The following is a 16,521-nucleotide window of genomic DNA, read 5'->3' as shown; positions in this document are numbered from 1 at the left end:
AGTATCTTTGTTATCCATATCAATTTCAGATCTTTTGAAACTGGTTAATTTTTTTGCATTCAGTGGCATGTCTGTTTATATGGACTGTAATCCAGGTTCATTTCTGAGAGACTCAGTTTGCTGCGGGTAGGGTGGGGAGGGCTGTGAAGTTTTGCGCTTAGTTGGCTATCTTTTAAGCTTTATGGCAGAGGACAGAGAACCTTTGATAAGTGCATGCTGCCCCCTTTTTAATATATCTAAATTAAAACAATATCCAGTGGTAAGTTGGTCTATAGATCAGTCATGCATGGTGTGAAAATCTATTTTTGGACATCAGTTTTTAATTTACGATCATAAGAAAGTAGACTGGCAAGGACCTGATAAACTCAAGGCAAGATTACCCCTAACAAACTATCCTAGCCAAGTGGCTGTCTAACCTATTCTTGTAAATTCTCAAGGATGGAGATCCTGCAACTTCTCTAAGTAGCCTGTTCCAATGCTTGACCATCTTCATAGTCAGAAATTTCCTCCTAGTCTCCAACCTAAATTTCCACTGCTGCATCTGTGCATTGCAACTAGTCCTGTCCCTGCTACCACAGAGAACAGTCAATCTCAGGGGTACTTAACTTTTGGCTCGCAGATGAATCAGGCCCCCAGTGCTGTCATGGTTTGTGGTTCTCCCCATGCTAGATCAGGTGCACAGAGTAGCACAGAGCCTAATCCTGGCATGCAGGGGGCAGAGGTGGCGTGGGGGCCCCAGGGCTCAATCCCAGCATGCAAGGCTGGGTGGGGGTGGTGTGGCACCCCAGGGCCTGATCCCAGCATGCAAGTCCAGTCCAGCCAGTCCAGACCCTACCCCACTGATCTGGCCCAGGAGGCCAAAACGTTGAGTGCCACTGGTATATCTCCACCCTCTCCCTAGTCGCCCTTCAGTTATTTGAACATACTCTTCTCTTCTTTCAGCCTATTTGATACTTCCCAGTTTTCTTGAAGGCTCTTTTGTTACTGTAACCTGAGACAGTACCATGTTCTTACCTGAGCATGGTAAGAAACTCCCAGTCTGAAGTCCCTGAGATCCCACAGTTTTTAGCACTAGTTTAGACAGGAAAGTGGACAACAAATCTAAGGTAGATATCTCCCAGGAGTCAGAGGTAGATTTGAAACAATAATTCCTGCTTCATAGTACAGTCATCTCATGCCTCTCTTATACTCACAAGCTTCTGAGGACTGAGAAGGATAACACTTCTCAGACCAGAGCACCTGGTCCACTTTCTACTTGATAGCAAATTTTCATCATTCATATCAATTATTTAACTTAATTTATATGCCACCCTCCCAAACAAAAAGGCTCAGGGCAGCTTCTAATAAAAACAAGATAAATAATAAAAATGTAGAAATTTTAAAAAGGTAAAAATTATAATTGCATATATTGTCAAGCTATAGAAAACCAGTTATTTCTCCCAGGCCATTTGTAAGGATCCATATTGTTGCTTCTCGATTCTGTCCCTACAAGTGAAACACCTGAACATAATCAGGCAGAAATTCTTTTCAGTGCCTGTAAGCTGAGGGAAAGCAGCTGAATCACAATAGTGACTCGGCTAATTGGCCAACTGGCCTCATTAATCTCAAGTAAGCAAAGCATAGGAATGCATAAGAGGTCAAGCTAGGCTGGAAAGAGGAGTTGAGGTGAGATTCATAAAGAGATTCTTACAAGCACTTCAATCCATAACCCCAAGATCAGTGTGCAGCCTTTGTACAGGGTGAATAGAAAGAGTTAAGACTTGTTTATAGCATGGATGTGGTAACTTCCAGCATTAAGGGATTTGTGCATGTTCTGCCCACTTTCTCTTGTGCTGATATGCTGTGAAGAACTATACCAGCAAGGCCACTCTGGGGTTGCTCCCCTGTGCTTGGATTTAAGCTCTGATTTCTCCAGCATGCCTACAAGCAGCTACTGGCACCAAGCCTAGAGTGGCTTTGCTGGATTACTTTCTGGTTTGAAGCATGTTAGTTAGTGTTGTGAGCAGGGTATGCTCAGTGCCTGGATTTGCTGCTGCTGCCATGTAGACAGGATTTTAGAACCCTCTGAATGGGATTCACAGCTGGCATGCTAAGCAGGGAGTTGCCTAAAGTAACTAATAGGACATGGTAGAAGAAGGGTTGTACCTTATTTTATCTTTCTTGGGTGAAAATAAAGGGGGATTACTCCTCCAGTAACTAGTTAGCTGAAGTACTCCCCTAGGTATGTAGGAGTAGGCAGTACCACTACCTGTTCCTTTTGGCTTCAGTTTCTACAAAGCTCAGTCTACTACATGGTTCTGAGTGCCAGCCCAACCAGGGCCTGCAGGTGAGTTGGGCCTTAGACTACAGTAAGTGCTGAATGGTTCAGCACTGTCATGACTGAACTCATTCTGGACATGCCCAGAATGCAAAATGTTTGGTGCCTGGGAAACCTTCATATAAAAATGTAAGCACCTATAAGGCTTGGTTCCTTCCCAAGCTTGGGCTTGAAAGAGGTGTTTCTCTTACATTTTCTGTTGCTTTTCTTAAAGCATATGGATATATTACTGTATTTCCTGGAATCCAAGATGAGGGGTTTTTCTCCAAGTCAGTATGAGAGAGGGGAAGGGGGGAGTCTCATTTTAGATCAGAGTACTGGCCTGGGACAAGTGGAGGCTCAACTCTGGCTTTGGCACCAGGGTTAAGGTCAAAGCCGGAACCAAGTTGCCACTTGTCCCAGGCTGGAATAGCTCATTTGATGGGGGAAGAAGCATCCATCTGGGGGAAGGGGGGAGAATGGGGAAGACCTGCAGCCTTCTATGCTCCCTGTTCCCCCCTCCATACCTGTGCTTGCACCCTTCTTCCCCCTTCCTGCCCTCTGCTCTGGTTCCTGTCCCTCTAGCCCCAACCTCACTCAGCTAAGGGCTACTGCTTCCCTTGGCCAGGCTAAGCTGGGGCCAAGGCTGTGCTGCTTCTGGCTGCCTCAGAGGAGCAGAGTTGCAACAGACTGGTAAAGGGAGGTACAGATGGCAGGAGGGGGGTTGTGGGGGAGGCATGCTGTGGGCGACCAGGGAGTGGGGACAGCAGGGGATGGGGGGCAGGCTGCAAGGGGGAGCAGGGGAGGGGTCAGTGGATTGGGGGGATGCACAGGCATGGGAAATAAAGGACAGAAGGGCAGTAGGAACAGGCACAGAGGGGCAGGTAGTAGGATGACCCCTTACCCTTGCTGCTGCTTTCCCCACCACAGCTTCTATGGGGATGAATTTAGGGCATTCTTCCATTGACTACATTCGGCATATAGAATATTTTAAGTTTGTTATAATTTTCTATGTGTAGAATCTAATTACAGGAAGGAGGATTATCTTAAATTCAAGTAGTCTTGGATTTGGGTAAATACAGTAACTAAGGTGTTTTAAGTCTGTATTCCCTCCAGCGTTAGGCAGAAGCTGAGCAGAGGTTATAAGAGCATGCTTCTGGATGGGAACTAGGCCAACCTAGATACTTGAGTCTTTTGTGGATCTAGCCCTTAATGAGCCATGTCAGGAAAGGAACCTACTGTTGAGAAATGAAATCTGCCAGTGCTGTAAAATTAGTTTCTCCTCCACATTGTAGTTATGTTAACTGTGTGAATGCAGACATAACTGTTGACTTTGGACTAGTATTTTAATTTAAAATGCTGAGCCCTGAGAAACTAAGAATAAAATTAGGAATGTTGGGCACTTTTTTTTAAAGCCTCGAAATTCTGACAAATGTCTGGCCAGCTGTGTTGCCCCAGCCTTTCCTCCCCAAATGTATTAGTGTTAAGACAAACAAAATAGAACACCAAATAGTTGGAAGGAGAGAAAAACTTAAGAAATCAAGTAGCTGCCTCTTGCAATTCCTGTGTTCTGAAGTTTGCAGATATATTATTCACTGGGATGTTTTAAGTCTGTGTGCCCTGCAGAAGAGAGAAGCAATAATGAAATTGTTAACAAAAGTGCCTTATCTACACTGAATGTAGATTTGATCTTTTTCATTTTTTTTCTGTCTTTTTCACTGATAAGTTTTATGTAATTTACATATTTTCTGAGATGTCTGTGCATTGTCTCTGACTATAACTTGTGTAGCAAATTAACTTTTTTTCCGTCTATATAATTAATGGTGGTAAAGGTTGGACTCCTTATGCTTTTTTCATACGGCATGAACTTGGATGAAGCAATTTGGAATGTTCCATGCTACAACTAGATAGGAAATTGCCTCCCATTTTTATGTGGAGCCCAACAATAATTAACTGTATCCTTGGGATTGCCCATATTGGTCACTTCTTTTCTCCTGGTCCCTAGTTACAGCTGTCTGTTAGGAAAAGGCATGGGTCCCTTCTGGAGCATGCTCCTGACCTGTTCCAGCATGCCCTTGACTTCTGCGGAAGTAGGAAAATTTAGAGCAAATGGATCCAGTTCTGTACTTGAAGGAAAGGGTTCCCTGTGCTGGGGATATTTACTGCAGGACCTTCACAGCACAGTCAACACTTGGGGACTATACCAGACATTGACAGGGCCCCATTGTGCATAACCTCTCCAATGGAGCAGGTTGCAAGAAGGCTGTGGCTATTTGCTCAGCAGTGGGGCAAATATTGATAAAGCAAGCTGACTTGTTTCAGAAATGCAAAACAAGAGCTCTACCTACTTATGAGCTGAAAAGTTTGTCGGAATGGGAGAAGGTAATGAAAACAGCCAAGGCAAAAGAACTTCCCCAGCTCTTCCATGCTGTTCTCCTGCCTCTGCTTTGCCATATCAACTAGGATCTTAGGACACTTTAGCATGGCAAATGACTTGCTGGCCTTGGTTCTCTCAAGCATGCTGTACTACTCCACATGGGTTTCCTTTTAACCTGGAGCCAACCTGTTTGTCCATCACTTTAAATGGGCTAATAGCAATGCAGTTACAGTGAGCCCACACCAAGCTTATTAGGCCACTCGGTACCATACAGAAACAGCTAACTTCTCTGAGTTTGAGGTAAGGTATCCACAGGAATGCAACATGCTTGTGGATGTTGTCTCCAGGGATGGTATGTTTGCCATTTGGACATGGCATAGTTCTAGTCTATCAGTAATGAAAGCCCTAGTGATACAGTAACCCCACCTCAGGCTGCCTTCTCCTTAAACTTCAGTGTCTAATTTCTGTATTTTCCTTCTAGTCAGAGAATGTATTTGAATGTATTCTGGATATCCATTAATGTAGTTCTGACAGGGCTAACAGTGGGAAACAATATATAAAGACCAATGAATAGTAACTTCAAAATTTTCCCTTGTTCATCCTTTTCTAAGTCTTGATATTTATTTTGGTGCTTAGGACATCAGCATTTAGGGGAAACCAAATAAAAATTAAAGTATGAATTCATAAATGAAAAAGGATTATGTAATAGCAAATAAGATCTTAAAAGACATTAATAGTCTTCTAGCAAATAACTTACAATAAAATATTCTTCTACTTCACCACTACTCTCTGGGTGCTCCCCATCAGCCGTTTTTTGTTTTTTTTACCCATCCAACTGTGTAGGCATCAATGCCACAGTCGCTTAATTTATTGATGAGGATGGGGTGAGAGACGGCGTCAAAGGCCTTCTGAAAGTTTAGAAAGACTATGTCCACGGTGACACCATCATCCAAGGATTTAGTTACTTGGTCATAGAAGGCAATCGGGTTGGTTAGGAAGGACCTGCCTTTGAACCCACGCTGATTGCCCCTGAGCATGCTCTCCCCTGCAGGCCCCCCACAGATGTACTCCTTGATGATTCTCTCCAAGATCTTCCTGAGCACTGAGGTGAGGCTTACAGGCCTATAGTTACTTGGGTCTGCCTTCCTCCCTTTCTTGAAAATTGGGACCACATTAGCCAGTTTCCAATCCCCTGGCACCTGGCCAGATGACCACGAATGCTCATATAGTTGGGCCAAGGGCTTGGCGATGACCCCTGCTAGCTCCTTCAACACCCTTAGGTGGAGGGCATCTGGACCTGCAGACTTAAAAATGTCTAACCCTTCCAGAAGATCCCTAACTACATCTGCACTGACTGAAGGTCTGACAGAGCTATCCCCAAGATTGTCCCTATCTTTGGTAGGTGGGATGTCCTGGTCCTCGGGCCCGCATGATTCAACGTCTTCAGCAGCGACTTGGACGAGGGGGTGGAGAGCATGCTGTCCAAGCTTGCTGATGACACTAAGATGTGTGGTGAGGTAGACACCTGAAGGGAGAGACAGGCTGCAAATAGATTTAGACAGACTACAAAATGGGCAGATGAGAATAGGATGGGGTTCAACGTAGATAAATGTAGGGTGCTGCACCTTCGGAGAAGGAATCCACAGCATACATACAGGCTGGCGAGTTCCCCTCTTGAAAGCACGGAGGCAGAAAGGGATCTTGGAGTCATTATTGACTCCAAGATGAACACGAGCTGCCAATGCCAAACAGTCACCAGCGAGGCTGGCCAGCCATACTTTGTCATGCATCCAAAGATGCATCTCAAGCCGGTCCAGAGAGGTGATACTCCCTCTCTATGCGACTTTGGTCAGGTCACAATTGGAATACTGTGTCCAGTACTGGGCGCTGCACTTTAAAAAGGATGTGGCAAGCCTGGAGAGGGTTCAGAAGAGAGCCACCCACTTGGTAAGAGGGCACCTGGACAGGCCCTGTGAGGAGAGACTGAGGGACCTGAACCTGTTCAGCCTCAGCAGGAGGAGGCTGAGGGGGGACCTGGTGACTGCCTACAAACTCATCAGGGGAGATCAACAGCAAATAGGTAAAGCCCTTTTTCCACAGCACCACCTGGGGTGACAAGGAACAATGATAATAAGCTGATGGAGAACAGGTTTAGGTTAGAGATCAGAAGGCAGTATTGTACAGTTAGGGTGGCCAAAATCTGGAACCAACTTTGCAGGGAAGTGGTCCTCACCCCTACCTTAAGCAAATTCAAGAGGAGGTTGGATGATCACCTGTCTGGGGTCTTGTGAACCCAGCATTCATTCCTGCCTGTGGCAGGGGGTCAGGCTAGATGATCTGTTCAGGTCCCTCCTGACCCTAGCTACTATGAAACCCTCAATTTGCTGAGTAAACTAATGTTATCCAAATATGAGTCTGGAGCAATGGTTTGACTAATTATTTTCACGTCTGGATTTGGACTTTTTAAATTGGTCATATGGGCTCAGATCCATGAAAGGGCTCAGGTGCTGTTCAGCATCATAGTGGGTAACTTTAAGCTGTGCAACTGCCACACTGCAATCCGTAGTTCTGAGTTAGGTATTTTGGTGTACTCTAAAATGCAGGAGAACAGGCATGTCAGAATGGGATCCACAGCAGCCAGCCTGCTAAGCAGGGAGCTGCCTAAACAGGACAGAGATTAGGGCCAAGGACAGGGGTGTTGCTTATGTTGTCCTCCTTGCCAGCACATGCTGTATTCTAGGCTACAGGAAAGTGTTTTTCTCCATTTGGGGTTCATGGCCCCTGATACCCCTTCTGAAATAAGGCACCAAACCCATTTCTTAGAATTGACAAATAGTTTTCAAGCTATCTCTAGAGATGGTAGTAGCTCCCTTTTATCTGACTGAGCAGTGGTTACAGCACTCGACCAGGATTTGGTTAAAATTCTTCCTCTGCTAGAGGTGATTCAAATCACATTTTCTAATTCCCAGGAGTGAGCCCTAATCAGTATATACAGGCCAGGAGTGGCAGGATGGAATTTTAGTCTCTCTTATTAAAGCTAGTCCAGTCTGCAATAAACAATCAGTCATTGGAACAGAGAAGTAATTCAAGTGAATATGACTCTAGGTTAGTGGTTGGGGCTCTTAGCTCTTGGTGAGGAGATATGAGTTTGGGTCTTAGCTCCAGTAGCTCTTTTTGGTATCTTTTTTTCTTCAGAGCAGGGACTGAAGTTCAGGTGTCCCCTCTCCTAGGTAAGAACCATAACAACTGTGTCAGAGTCGGGGTTCCTTTTGTTCCCTCCTTCTGACCTAGTGCATCTTGCATCCTTTCAGCAATGGTGAGTGGTAGAGCCCTCAACCTCAACTCGGAGGTAGTCAATAACCTGGAGATTAGGGAGGGGGGAAATGTGGGTTTTAAGCCTTTCAAATTAAGTGGGGATTGACCCTGGGTCTCACATGTCTTAGGTGAATGCTCTGACTACTGGGATGTTAAATAGGAGGATGTTAAATCTCCTCCTCTGGCTGTGCCTTTAAGAGAAAGTAGAGGCTGCCACTGAATGCTGTGAGGAGCTGATTTTTGTCAATGTAGATAAAGCATGTTCTGATGATGTCTTCCAAAATGAGCCCTTCAAGGTACTTAGATGAAGGAAGCTTGATTTCTGGATTTTTATCAAGGTTAGTTGTAAGCTAGGTGCTGGACTCAATCCTGTGAAAATCAAGCTGTTTTTGTGTATGGGCAGAAGGAGAGTTTTTACACATTAAGTGAATTTTAAGGTAAAAAAGTGGCACTTGCTGGGTTAGCTGGCAGCTAAGTTGGATGTTTTTAAGATGATAATGTTGGATTTAGGCACCTGAATTCTTTCAGAGTCCTGTTTTAGATACCTGGATTCATTTTCTAGAAGCGGCCCTAAATCGGTGTAAAAACAGACCTTGAATGAAACCAGTACAATGTTTGTTGAAAGTCCTAGCCTTTGGGCCTGCTTCTATAACCTGTTTGTGCAGGCATCCCTTTTTGCCTAAAGAAAGCAACAAAACCAGGGCCTTGAGGTACAATATGGTGCATGGATGCAACTTTAGTTAAACTAAACAAGAAAGATCTAGTTATAAGTCTGTTGGGAACTGGTTTAAGCAAATCTGAAATAAGCCATGCATAAACAAAAATGAGGAGCTACAAGGAGATTTTTCTGGTTGAAAAATTAACATCAGGCAGAAGGCAAGGCAGGATAGCACCTTTAGAGACTGATTGATTTGGAGAGGCTGTCGCCTGCAAAAACTCATGTTTCTTTGGACTCATGTTAGTTTTCCCAGGTGCTTTTCTGCACTGCCTTCTACATGACATGACTAACTACCACTCTTTTTAGTTAAATGAGTCCATCTTTCTCATAGACAAGTACTTAATGGCTTTCACAGCCCAACCCTCTCCTGCCTCTCTCTCCACCCAGGGAAACGCCCACAATTAGTCTTAAAATTACAATAGAATTTTACTGATATATTTTAAAAGGGAAAAAAAGATGCTTGTTCTACACTGGTCACTTTTGACAGCAAAGTTTAACAAATGACAATACCTCTAACAATAGATTAAATCTGATAGCAAAACAAAAAAGGAGGTGGGAAAAAATAACCCATTTTCACCACAAAAAATCAGCGCACAGATGACAACATATTTCCCAAGTTACCACTAGTGCTGAATTGCCTTGTGATCCCATCATCTTTATGCAGGATTACACTAACGGGATAAAGATTACAGAACTCCAGGTTTATTTATTTGTATGGGTGATTGACAGCTACAGGTGTAATACATGTATGCATATACAAAATTTTAGAAGAGCTAAATCTTCTCCCTCCCCCTCAGAGTGCTAGGGAATTCAGAAAAATTTTAGTCACACTCTCAAGTCCCAGTCATGTATCTTTCTCTATGTGGACACAAAGGTCTATCCAATCTGAGCTGATTGCAGGATTGGAGCTAAGTAGGGGAGAAAATAAATTATAGATTACCTGAGAGGGGGAGCTGGTCCATTTAGTGAACATGATTCGAATTTGAGAAAAGAGGTCATTTAAATATAATGAGAATGCCTAAGGGATGTACATTTCTCTTTTTGTTGGTAAATTACAAGCTAGATATCAAAAGTGGAGTGTATGCATCAGACCTTGTCTTTTTTCCATGATAATACTCTATATGCAGTAAAACTGAAAAGAATAATCTATTATTATTTTATATAACTTTATCTCTCTTGGCTACAAACATAGCATTATAACAACCATCTGCCACTTCTTGTCCCAGACCCACAGGTATTTTTTGTGCACCAGAAGAGGTCGTTATACTTCAATTTATTCTTTAGTATGTTTATCCAAAATCAGATGCTGTCAAAAGTTCAGTACCCTTTCCTTCAAATACAGAGCTGGATCCATTTGCTCTAAATTTTCCTGTCTCCACAGAAGTCACTGGTGTCAGGGACATGCTGGGATGGGTCAGGAGCTTACTCATAGCAGGAACCCAGTTTCCAAAATCAGCCAACATTGTGAAATCACTTCGTCATAAAAAAGTTTGTAAAAAAAATTAATACCACGTTATGCCAGTTTTTAATTTATCTGGAATGGTTCATTTAACCTTTGTATACATACTCCATCAAAAGCTGTGAAGAGAATGTTTTTATGTACAATTTAGCACTTCTCAAGGATACTCTCACCTTCTAAAAAATAATATAATAAATCATCCTATACCTTGTATACTCAACAAAGCAGCATATATAATATATAGAAATAATGTCATTGAAATGTGTGCATATAAATTAAGACATTAAAGTTAACATAAGTTCTATATACTGCTTGTGCTCATTGCTCAAAGAGGATGATTTAGTGGCTGAAGGAAACAGTGTTGGAACTTCCTACCTTTCCTGAGACTAAAAATATTAGCTTCAATCACTTCTTCTGATTCTCAGTATATGGACAGGTAGACACCAGTCTTGAGTTTTAGTGAAATCTGCTCAGCTTATCTCCTGTCAAGGGCCTGACAGAAAGGAGACACTGCTATCGGCATAAGAAGAGTCCTCTATTTTATGGCTGCTCTTTTCCTCGTATATCCTCTATTGTATAGTAGCAAGGGAGGAAGCAATTGAGTCAAAAGGCAGAATCGGTAAAAAAAAGTTAAGATTTGTGCTGTTGAATCAGAACCCCATTACTTAAGGGGAATAGGAGAGCCTGGAAGGGGAAGAGTGATGCCTTGTCCATGTGGGAAAGTTATACCAGTTTAACTTAAATCAGTGTTTAAACCAGTATAACTAAACCAGTGCAAAAGGCTGAAAGGACTCTTACTTCCATTTGACTTAAACTTGTTGTCAATTGATGTACACCAAAATAAGTTACTCATGCCAAATTAAGAATCCACACAAGAGTTACCACCTGTTCAGCTCATTGCGTTCCTTAGGCTATATTGGTGTTACATTCTTGAATAGGCAAACCTACTCCCCAGACCTCAAATAAGATCTGCTGTTATGACCTCCATGAGTGATTTTAAAAAAAAAAAAAAAAAAAAAAAGCAAGTGATTTTGCTGGAAAGAAACTAATATAATTAAATGGACCACCTGTGACCTAATACAAGTGCCTGCTATGTCTTCTAAATTCCCAAATCCAAATATGTCTTTTAAGAATTACACAGCATTTAATTGGATTCTTTGTTCATCTCTCCTTCCCTTCAGTAACTACCTGCTGTCCAAAGAGTAGTTTGTATGAGTAGGGCCTAAATTTAGTTTTAAGATTACAAGGATGATATAAAAAGACAAAAGAAGGTACATGGTAGGATAAGATGGCAGGGAAAGATTATGACATGCAGTTGTGAATGGATATATTCTGTTAGTAGCCTTGAATTTATTTATTTATTTATTTATTAACTAAAACTATTGGGGGATTGCTCATGAAGAAGGTTGAAGTGGATTTAGCAATTGTCTTGAAGGGCCCCTAGGAAACGATGCCTTATGAATCAAAAGGCAGCACAGGGTATTATGAATCGAAAGATAGCATTGACAATTCAGCAGCAGCTAGGTCTGAAGAAATACTCCTCCTTGCCTTTTGCTTTTGTAACCTTAGGCATTTATTACTGTATTGCTTCACACTCTATAGCGTCTTTCATCATTGGATCTGAAGGCATTATTTTACCATGTATAAGGTTGGAAAATTATTACTGCTTTGGACTAGTACAAGCCTACAATTTTGACAATTATTCACGTTGTTGCTGTTATATATGTATATATGCCTTTCACCATGATATCTGTCACAGCTGTGAATGGCCTTTGTCAAGATTTCTTACCATGTAATGAGATCTTGTCTTTTATATATCTACAAGAAATACAACTATATTCAAGCTCCACCTGAATTATAATTCGGGAATTAAGGAGAGCCTGTGCAGAGCATCTGATACATAATTGATCACTTCACAGTCTTACTCCTTTTCTGAGCACAAACTGAAATCAAGATGCAAAATAATATTTATCATAAACAATACAATTTAAATGTTACATTTTTAATTAACTAGAGAAGATAGAAGCTGAGAAAATGAATGTATATTGGTAAAATAATCTAAAACATTGAGTTTGACTAAGTAAACTCAAATGCATTTCTGTCAGATATGTGAAAGATTGCTTGTATTTCATTATCTCATTCTCTCTTGGGTATTTCTAGGGTGCTACCAGTGTGGTTTCCAATCATCTGCGTGGAGATCATTCAGATTTTTTACATAAATGTCAAAGGTTAGGTCTAAAGGTTAAATCTAGGGGGAAATGTATATCTTGAATCACCCCCAACCAGCCTGACTCCTTGTAGTCTGAGGAGTTCATCTCCAACTTCAGAATCCCAGAATTACATTTTCTGGTAACCTATACTATTAAAAAACATAAATCAGAGTATCAGTCTTGATAACTAGTGAAATCTGTTGGAGTCTGAACTAATAAAGAATAATCTTAGTTTTCAACAAAAAACTTACCCTGAAATTAATTCTTAAGCTTTTGAATATTTATAGTAAACAAAAATGTTTTATAATGACTTTTTTTTTTTCTATCAACCCATCAGCTTTCAGGCACAGTGGCTATCACTCAACATAGTTTGTGTTTGCTTAGAGCAGAGAGTTCTCCTGTGCCACTGTCACAAATATAAGCTTGAATTAAACTGTGGTGTTATGTTTTGAAACCTAGAGCTCTATCTTTTCTTCAAATACATGGAAGTACTTTTTTCTTTTACACTGATGAATCTTTGGTATGGATTTACGAGATATTCTATGTTCAGTTTTTGGATGAACAAATTTTTTTTATCTATGGCACCCACATTAATAAATAAGCTCTTTTCTATTGTCCCTGCTAATAAAATGTCTTAAGGGAATTTTGACACAGCCTGTGACAAGTGTCTGCCAAATATTTATTTAAGCTGGGAGAGTGGATTTTCTTTTTCTTGGACTTCTATTCTAATTTTAATATTGATTTGCTGAGAGTTGACAGTGTACTTGGTGATGAACAGAATGGAAACAAAGACCTTAACATTTAAATAAATTAACAAAACAATGCTTCTAGACAGAGGAGCAGGTGATTAGGGAGTGAAAATATGGTACAAACTGGTTTTCTGAAAGAGGCCAAAAATAATTTTAAGGATGATTGTGTGTCCTTGTGTTTCTTTATAACTTACAAAGAAAGCTTGAAAATATTTTTGACGACTCAGGTTTTTTAGCTTGTCTCTTTTTCCTTGAAAATATCAGGGATGTTAAGTCTGATTTTTCTGTACTTTTGCTGGAAGACCTCTAGGAAATGTTAAGGATGCATACTGTGATTTGTGATGCAACACCTTCATTGACTAGAGGAGGGTGCTGAATCTTTAATGCAGGCTTCCTTGGTGCAACAATGGCCATAGAAACTGAACATATGTTCATAGATTTCATAGACGTTAGGGCTGGAAGGGACCTTGGAAGATCATCGGGTCTAACCCCCTGCCCAAAGGGCAGTCAGTCAGCGGGGGTCAAATGATTCCAGCAAGATAGGCATCCAAGTGTTTCTTAAAGGAATCAAGAGTAGGTGCCTGCACCACCTCTGGGGATTCGGACTGTAAATAAGTTTTTCCTCGTGTCCAGCCTAAAATGGTCTTCCAAGACTTTGTGACCATTGGACCTTGTCTTCCCATGGGGTGCTCTGGTGAACAGTCGTTCTCCCAGTTCCTGGTGCACACCCTTTATATACTTATAGGGTGCCACCAAGTTACCCCTGAGCCTACATCTGAGGGGCTGGTCTACACTATATTTCCCTACTGATTCAAGTAAATTGTCATCAGCATATCAGTGTAGTTAAAACACAGTGACCCTGTAATGTTTATAAGGGGAGGTGTGACGGGAGTACCTCTACTAGGTGACTCCCATCGGTGACTCCACCCTCCTGTTATGGGCCAACCACCTATTTACTTGCCTGCCATGCCTTGATCTTAATTGGTTAATTAAGAAATGTAATTAGCGGGAGGCTGCCCTTTTTTTTTGCCTGGTGCCAGGGGACTCCTTTTCCTCCCCTACACTGCAGCCCAAGCCTCACAGATGGTACTGACATGGTTTTGACCTGGACCTTTGCTGTAATTTGACCTTCTCCTTGACTTCCCTGGGCTTCCACTGCCCTGTCTTGTCCCATGCCTTCCTGATGCTCTGCTGGCCCCTCACCCTGAGTCTTGAGTCTTTTATATCACATTTTTCCTAATCAGTAGTTACCGGTGTGACAGTATTATGAACTCTTAATAGTTAAGAATTTATGCAAGTCCCAACAACTTGAGACTAACAGACTTTCAGCTTTTTTTTTATTTAAAGAAAGTTTTTAGTTCTTATAACCAGTGGCATAACTAAGGTGTCTGGGAGGTGACCAGGTTATCAGCTGTGGGTGCTGACTTACAGGGAGTGGGAAAATAGCAGTTGCCACTACTGATCACTTGATTGTGGCCACTGTCCCATATGCTGCTGCTGAATTACCTTGTTACACCTCTGCTTATAACTGTGAATAAAAGCTTTTAAATGCAACTTGAGGGTACTCCAAAGGCTAAAATATTTGATGACAAATGAGCTAAAAATTTATTATTATAAATCTCAAGATTGTTTAAAACCACTCATGATTTTGGGGGCCTAGCACAAGAATTATGAGAGTTGTGGTTGTTGATACTATAGACGGAACCTGCATGCAGTATGAACCTCACCCCTTCACCACCACCACCTTCTAGATTTCTTTTATACATTATGCGAGTGAAATGTCATTTGGAGCTGGCAAGTATAATTACAGCTCTTCATTTAAGATGGCTGCAAAAACACTTAAGATCCTTTAATCGAACAATAGCAGCCATAACCAAAAGATGAACTGATGTCACCAACCAAAACAAAGGCACATGTAGGGCACTAATGAATCTGACCTCTGTAGATGGAGGGATTTCCCTGGGTATTATTTCTAGTGAAAAGGGGGCATTGAAAGAGAGGCAAAAGAAAAAAAATCAAGAAACAGACACAGAAATGGAGCAGAAGCCAGGCACAACAACAACAAAAAAAGGCACTGATGACAGCACTGAGAGCACTTTTTTGGCTAAATGTTAGAATCCTAGAAAATTAGGGTTGAAAGGGACCTTGGGAGGTCACCTAGTTCAACCCCCTGCTCAAAGCAGGACCATCTCCAGCTAGATCATCCCAGCCAAGGCTCTGTCTAGGTAGGTCTTTTAAAAACCTCCAAGAATGAAATGCCCACAACCTCTCTAGGTAACCTGTTCCAGTGTTTTACTACCCAACTAGTGAGAACTTTTTCCTAATAGCTAACCTAAACTTCCCTTGCTGCCACTTGAGACCATTGCTCCTTGTTCTGTCATCTGCCACCACTGAAAACAGTCCAGCTCCATCCTCTTTGGAACCCTGCTTCAGGCAGTTGAAGGCTGCTATTAAATCCCCCTCAGTCTTCTCTTCTCCAGACTACAACTAAGCCCAGCTCCCTTAGCCTGTTCTCATAAGTCATATTGTTCTTTGCTGGACTCTCTCCAGTTTGTCCACATTCTCTTTTAAGGTGGGGGTCCCAAAAGTTGACACTATTCCAGGGTTTTTTTGAATATCTGTACTTCGCTCAAGCCTGAATCAATTCAGTCTTTGCAGGTTAGTTTTGCTTGCCAGTTTAATTTATGCAGGTTAGTGAACAGACATTCACTTTTGTTTCCATAAATGCAGGCACATGTCTGCAGTGGCTCAGGCTAGAACACAGTGAGTGCTAGAGCGAGCCATTGACTGGAGGGAAACTGAGCTGGGGGTGGGGGTGAGGCCTCAACAAGCTGAGTGTGGTCGAGGAAGGGTTTAAACCCCACCCTGGCCTACAGGGACCCCCGCTCTGGAGAGGGAAGGGGGAAGCGGCCTCTACTAGGCATTTCCCACCCTCCCCTCTCACCATTTGAGTGTTATGGGGCATGGCCAGTCCCAGCAGCAGCCTTAAGTGATGGGGGATAGATGGGGGTTTAATTCCCCGCTCCCTCCCCTGTTCAACTACCGTACTGCCTGGCTGGGACAGAGCAGCCCGTTTCAGGTCCCCCCCCCGGCTGCAGGGGCATGGCCCCCTGGGGCAAAGGGTCAGGTTAGAGGTTTATTCCCCTCTTCCCCCAGGGAAATCCAGCCAGGGTCTGCTTGGCTGGTGCCTAGTGGTGGAGGCAATGGCCAAAGTTAGTAGACCCCACCTGTGGTCCCTTGTGGGGAGAGGGATGGAGTAGGTAATAAACCCCCTCCCTGTGCATTTCACCTTAGATGGCAGTGCTGGTTGGCGTCTGGCCATGTCCCTGTCCCTGTCCCTGCTGCTGCAGCAGCGATGGAGTGGGGGACTCTGACATGGGCTGCTCTGCCCTAGCCA

General features: G+C 42.5%; 1 long non-coding RNA gene across 1 annotated transcript in view; it reads right to left on the bottom strand.

The window, feature by feature from the left end:
- Positions 1-16,521, bottom strand: part of LOC149875025 (uncharacterized) — a 48,375-nt gene that overhangs the window by 20,398 nt on the left and 11,456 nt on the right. The gene's annotated exons all lie outside the window — the stretch shown is intronic.

Source organism: Crocodylus siamensis, chromosome 1 (genome assembly GCF_052110815.1).
Source record: "Crocodylus siamensis isolate JL-2025a chromosome 1, ASM5211081v1, whole genome shotgun sequence".
In the NCBI taxonomy this organism is placed as follows: domain Eukaryota; kingdom Metazoa; phylum Chordata; order Crocodylia; family Crocodylidae; genus Crocodylus; species Crocodylus siamensis.
The sequence above is the reverse complement of the archived record's forward strand: the minus strand, read 5'-3'. Positions and strand labels throughout refer to the sequence as shown.